Below are 6748 nucleotides of genomic sequence, written 5' to 3' on the forward strand. Positions count from 1 at the left end.
CCCTGCTGCAGCACTCAGCCCTGCTCTGAAGAAAAGGTCTGGAAGACCTTTGCATGATGGCATGGTGCTGCTGGGGGCCAGGGGTGCCCTTTTCATTTCCCATCCATGCTGCAGACGTGCCCGGGGCTGCAGGCAGAGTGTTTGCATGGTGCTGGGTGGAGCAGGGAGACCTGTGGCTTCACCGCGCCGTGCCCCATGGCGCAGAGCTCTCCAGTTCTTGGTCAAGCTCCGTCAGCCATAGAGTCATTAAGGCTGGAAAAGCTCTCTCAGATCCCCAACCCAGCCCCACCCCACCCCACCCTGCCCACCACCACATCCCTCAGTGCCTCATCCCCACAGTTCTGAACACCTCCAGGTGCCCCCACCCCTGCTGGGGACGAGATGACCTCCCCACGTGCCATCCCACCCACCAAGCTGCAGCCTCGGAACCAGTGCATCCGCTCCCAGGGGTGAGCAGCAGTAACCCCCATCTCACCCTGCCCACTCATGCCCTGTAATGGGCTGTCCTGGTTACCACTGAGCAGGTGTTGCTGATCATACAGACGAGGTCACCTCTCAGATCCCAGCTGCAGCAGCCAACTGAGAACATGGGGGCTCCAGGTGTGCTCGGCCGTGCTGATGGGGCTGTCCCCGTGCCCTGCAGGTGGTTCCAGGTTGGTGTAGGCCATGCACCAGCAAGCTGTGCTCGCTCCGGCCTTGCAGGGGAGCTGTGCTCTGGGAGGTGCTGGAGCAGGAGCAGCATCTCACAGCACCTCTCTGCTTCAAGCTGCGATGGGATACGGGGCTGTGCCGTGCACCGAGACACCAAATACATCCCTCTGTGAATACAGGGGCAGGGCAAAGCAAGGCAGATCTGCCTGCCCACGGAGGAAGGCCCCTGCTTGTGGTGCTGGTGGGGGGCAGTTGGCTGGGATGAGAGGAGCTGCACATGTCAGGTGGGCAATGACAGCAGCAGGTTCCAGCTCCTGCGCCCGGATCTGAGGGTGCCCTGTCAGCGCCGACAGGTGGAGGGAGACGCAGAGATAACGTCCTCAGACACAAATGATGATGCCTGGAGAAATTTGTCCAAAACCCCCGGGAAAAGCTGTCGCTCTGGGCTCGTTAGGAGGTCCTGCAATAGGGACGGCGGTGCAATTACTGTTCGCACAGCGGAGCGCAAGGCAAAGGAACCCGGCGTGCAGATATTCGGTGCTGGGAAACTGCGTACAAATGAGACGAGCTGTCAAAAATAATGAAAGGAATGGCATCCAAGAGAGGGAGGCCACGCAGCCCGAGCAGGGCTGGGATCGGTGGGACGAGCCGTGGCCCATCAGCTCTTTCAGCCCCGCTCCCACAGGGTCCCCCCATACGGGAGCTGCCGGCTCCAGCTCTGCCTTCACACCCCCGCTCCTCTCCCGGTTCCTTCCCTCTACCATTTGCATGCCGTGCATATTCATGAGGGATGTGGCTAATTAAAGATTCGTGCACGCAGCCCTCGCGCTCGCAATTAATCGGAACGCTGCAGAACTCCTCGCACTTCCCCCCCAGCGGAGCCACGATAGCTGCTGTGGGGTGCAGAGGGTGCGGGTGCCCCGGTGCGTGCTGCGCCCTTGGGGGTGGGGGGCTGATCCTACAACAGCTGTGGGGTGCAAGCCAAAGCAAGCTCGGTTACAGCACGATAACGCTGCTCTTGGGGGCGGCTGGGCACTTCCAGGCTTCCTGCAGCTTATAAATACATATTTATTATTAATCTTATTCCGTCCCTGGTGCCAGGGTGCGCAGGATTAATCACCGCCGCTCCACGATAAAGGGTCCGGGAGCCAATCTTCAGCTTTGCCTGAGATTTATTCCCCTTTGAAAACAAATATCCTGACAGGGAGAGATTTCCTGGCACGGAGCAGCTCTGTTTAATTAGAGAGGTGATTCATGTTTTCAGTCGGGGTTTAATACCGAGCCCTTTATGGGCAGCAGCGCAGCAGGAGCCCGTAGACCTGCTGGGCTCTGGGGGGGGAACCCGGGGCTGCTCTGGCCGAGGCAGTGCCCCCCGATGGGCTCCTGTCCCCCCAGGACCAGCCATGGGGCGGCTCTGTCCCCGCGCTTGGCTGCGTCCCATTGGGATGGTGGACACTGGGGATGTGTGAGCACCCCAAATCCCAAAGGTGCAGCCAAGCTGCCCCAGCTCCGGGTGTCATTGCTGAAATGCAAAGATTGGGCTGCTATTCTGCTCCAAAGTGGGGTAGCAAGATCCATTTGGGGGCAAACACCTGAGGAATAGGGACACGAGCGTGGAACGGACCCAGTGCTTGGGCACGGGTGCAACCAGTGCAGGATCCCAGCCTTGCACTGCTGCTGCCCTGCCCCAAACTGAGCATCCCAAGGTGGGGAGTGATGCTGGGGGGGCAGGGGCAGCCCCACACGGTGACCTGCAGCATTCCCAGCCATGAGCACCCGGCAGCTCCTGAGCATCGGCACCGTGCTCCGACCGCCCCATCCCGGGCACGGGTTCAGAAATAACCCAGACACAGCCAAGGCCCATAAAATTAATTAGCTCTCACTTGAAATTAAGCATCTCAAATGGGTGTTTCATGGAGATTTAATTAAAAGGCTGAAAGCTGCGCTGGAGCCGAGCCAGAGGCATTGGGGCACGGGGAGCTGTCACCGCGTCCCCAGCTCTGCGCTGTCCCCGTGTCCCCGTGTGGCACCCGGGGTGTCCCCGGAGAGCCCCGGGGGGAGCTCCGCAGCGCTCCCATCACCCCCCGCCCCGTGGCCTCCCTCCCTCCTCCCGCCTCGGCAGCTCTGGGGAGGGCACGGGGAGCACGCAGCAGCGGGGCACAGCGCGGGGTGCAGCCCCACACCTCAGTCCCACGGCCGCAGCTCCGCAGCCGCACGCTGAGACCCAAAGGGCATCGTTACATCCGCCCCACTCAGCAGCTAGCTCATCCTCGTTACATAAAACCTACAACCAACGCCGCTTTTTGCCTCATCCGCAAACTATTCAGGACGCTTTTCCTTTTCCCACCCCGTCCCAGCGCTGCGCCCAGCGGCCCCGCGCCCTCCCGCTGCGCAACGCGCTGCTCCCCCCCCGCTCCGCGCACGGCGGTTGGATGCGCACCGTGCTGCGCCTGCGCCCGTGCCCTGGGTTCCTCGCGGGGGTATTTTGGGGGCACGCACCGACCCTGCGCGCACCGACCCTGCGCGCACGCAGCCCTCGCTCCCAGCAAAGCTCCCGCAGTTCCAGGGCCGGGGACTTGCTGCCACCCAGCGGCTGCTGCAGGCGCGGGTGTGGGAGCGCGTGCACGTCGGTGCACGCGCGTGTGAGCGCGCGCATGCGGCTGGGGGGGGGGCTGCGAGCGTGCGGGCGTCCGCACGCACGCGTGCGCACGCACGCGCCGGGCTCGCACGGGAGCGTGCACGGGGGAGCAAGGGCGCGGCCGCTGCGGGTGGGTGTGCAAGTGGTGCACGCGCGCGCGCGCGGGGGCACGCACGCACGTGGCTGTGCACGCGTGCACGTGGCGGTGCCTTGCAGCGTGCACGTGCTCGCGGCTGTCCCCTCGCCCCGGGGCCGCCCGCGACGGCCGCGGCAAACCTCGGCGAGACCGACGCTCTGCCCGCTGGTTTTGGCACCGGCCGGGCGGGCGTTCAGCCCAATTAAACGAGTTTCCGCACTCAATGGAGCATAATGCGACTTCATACGTCTTAATAAAGCCCTAATCTCGGCGGTCACTGATGTGAGCGCGTTGGGGGGCAAAGCGTGAAGGGCATGAGAAGGCCCCCCCCCCCCCCCCCCGGCGGGGGGGGGGGGGAGGAGGGGGAGGGTTCGGTCCTGGCAGCTCACAGCCGGGTGGCGCGGCACCGGTGCTAATTAGAGGCGGAATTAGGAGCGATCACCACGGCGGTGCCCTGCTGCCTTTTCGACGCGTCCAAATTTCCTACGGGTTTGCGAGGATGGGGAAGGAGCCAGCCCCCACCGCAGCGGCTTTGTGGGGATGGAGCTGCAGCCGGCAGATCCCCCGGGGGGGGGAGGCACGCATCTCCCGCTGGCTGAGCGGGTGTTCTCCCAAATGCCACCGCAGTGATGCTCCGGGTACACACTGCGGCTGCCAGAGCTGTGTGTGGCACAGAGGAGCCCCATGGAGAGGAGAGGATGAGGAGGGGAAGTGCCACCACGTGTCCCCACCGCCCGCTGTGCTGTGCTGGGGGTGTGGGAGGTGCAGCCTCTCTGTGCCCCCACTGTGTCCCCAGCTTGTCCCCTGCGCCATGCCCGCCACGTCCCTTCCAGCATCACCATCCCCATCATGTCCCCTGCATCATCCCATCCCCACCATGGAAATACAGAATGGCTTGGGTTGGAAGGGACCATAAGGATCAAGTTCCAACCCCTCCTGTCACAGACAGGGCCACCACCCTCCACCAACCACTGTGTCCCCTGTACCATGCCCACCATGTCCCTTCCATCATCCCCATCCCCACTACGTCCCCTCCATCCTCTCCATCCCCACTGCCTCCACCACATCCTCCCCTGCATCCCCACCACATCCCCTCTGTTACCCCATCCCTACCGTGTCCCCTCCTGTGTCCCCCCCATGCCCCTCCATCTTCTCATCCCCCATGTCCTCACCATGTCCCTTGCACCATGCCCACCACGTCCCCTCCATCACCCCATCCATCACCCCATCCCCCCCAAGTCCCCACTGTGCCCCACATCCTGCCCCACTGATGCCCCACACCTGCCCTCCTCCAGCATGTCCCGCATACCCTGCTGGGTTTCTGCAACCTGAGGGGGATGTGGTGACATTCCTACAGCGAGCAGGAGGGTGGCAATGTGCACGGGGACACATCACAGGCTGGAAACGAGGGCCAGAAAAAAAAAATAAAGCTGATCATTTTGAATCATTTTGAGCACGGGGAGAGGAGCAGCCCCTGCAGGGCGAGCCGCCACCTCCACTCCACCTCGGAGGGAAGCAATTAGCACGGCAGCACGATGTGTCTAATTGCAACCACAGACTTGACGAGCAGCCTATGGCACACCCCAAGGAGTCCATGCCCCGTTCCAGCACTGTGGGGCTGCCTGAGCCAGGGCCCCGCCGGGCACTCGGAGGGATTTGTTTGCTGGAGCATTGCACGGTGCGGAAGGCACGCGCAGCATGCGGCGTGACTCACCGTTATGCAAGTGGCAGCTGTGGGGCTGGCAGCGAGCGGCTGTCCCCAGAGCCACCCGCTGTGGGGCAGCCGTGGGGAAACGCGGCCTGGGGGTCAGCGCTCTGCAATGGGGGGAGCAAAGAGGGGAACTGGGGGCTCATGGAAAGGGCTAGGTGCTGGCATCAAGACGTGCTGCCCCACACGCCGCCCCACACTGAGCAGCTCTGGGAAGCCCCATCCCCATGCACAGTCCTTGTCCCCTGGCACGTGGCTCCAGTTCTTGGGGACGCTGGGGTCAGCACCGTGGTACCTGCACTGATGTCCTGCAGGAGCCATAAGTGTGGGGGACACCAATCACCCTGGGGACACGGCAACAGGGACTGCCACCCCTGTGCCCGACCATGCCACACACGTCCTCGCAGCCCACTGTCCCCTGTCCCCGTGGTGACATCAGGCAGCAGATGCACTGTGCCTGGCAGATTGGTGAGGGGGTGGCACGGGGAAATGTCACCGCTGTGACAGCACCGGGTATTCTTAGCCCCACATCGCAGCCCCACAGCGGGACACGGGGATGGCAGCTGGCACCTTGGGGGACAGGTGGCACATGGCGTCTGGCGGGTGCCAGCGCTGTGTCCTACCCCGCTGTGCCCACGGGATGGCAGCAGCTTCCCTTGCCCCCCTCCCCCCGGGCACCCACGGCCACGCGTGGGGCAGCGCAGGGCCCCACAGCGGAGCTGTGCGATGGGTGCCCTTGGCAGCCTGGTGCCATGGGTCCTTGTGGGGTGGAGAGCGCTTCATCCTCACGCGACGCCTCTTCCTCCTTTCCAAACAGGGAACCAGGAGTGCTGATGGAGTGCTTCTGCCTTCCCCAGCAGTGCCCGCTCTGTGCCACCCTGCTCGGGGTGCCAGGTGCCAGGCACTGGGTGCCAGCCAGATTTTAACCCACGTTATCTGCCCTTATCTCTGTCCGCCACCCCACTCCACCAACCCCTATGTGCAGGGCTGCCTCTTGCTGCCTTCCCCTCCTCCCCCACTCCCCATTCCCTCTCCCAGCATGGAGCATCCCGTCCCACACCGATCTTGCCCCACGTCCCACCACCACCACCACTACCGGGACATTTCCCACTGGTTCCTTGCACCTCGCACCTCGCTGCCCCAGGAGATGCTCCCACCACGCTCCAGGATCACTTTTCCTCCCCTCTGCCTCAATGTCCATTTCCCCTTGCCCAACCCCACAGTCCCACAGGCTGAGGGTGCTCTGCCCTCGGGCGGGCTCCTCTTTCCTGCCCCCCCCGTGGCTTTGCCCTGAGCCTCAAGGGAGGATGTCACGGCCACCCCGGGAGGCACTGAGTGTGACTTTGGGTCCCAGTGGAGCACCGGGTGCCAACGGGACACCCAATGGGGTTGATGCCACGGCCATCCCAGGAGGCACAGAGCGGGACCTGGGTGCCCACGGGGCAGTGGGTGCGGTGGGGCAGCGTCACGGGGCTGGGACGGGCAGCGTGTGCTGCACGGGACGGGGGGGGAGCCGATGCCCCCGGGGCCGACAGAGCGGCGGGCGCCGTCGGGACAGCGGGCGCGGTGCCAGCGGAGCGGGGGGCGGCAGCGCTCCCCTCGGAGGGAGCTCCGC

Source organism: Numida meleagris, chromosome 8 (assembly GCF_002078875.1).
Source record: "Numida meleagris isolate 19003 breed g44 Domestic line chromosome 8, NumMel1.0, whole genome shotgun sequence".
Lineage (NCBI taxonomy): Eukaryota > Metazoa > Chordata > Aves > Galliformes > Numididae > Numida > Numida meleagris.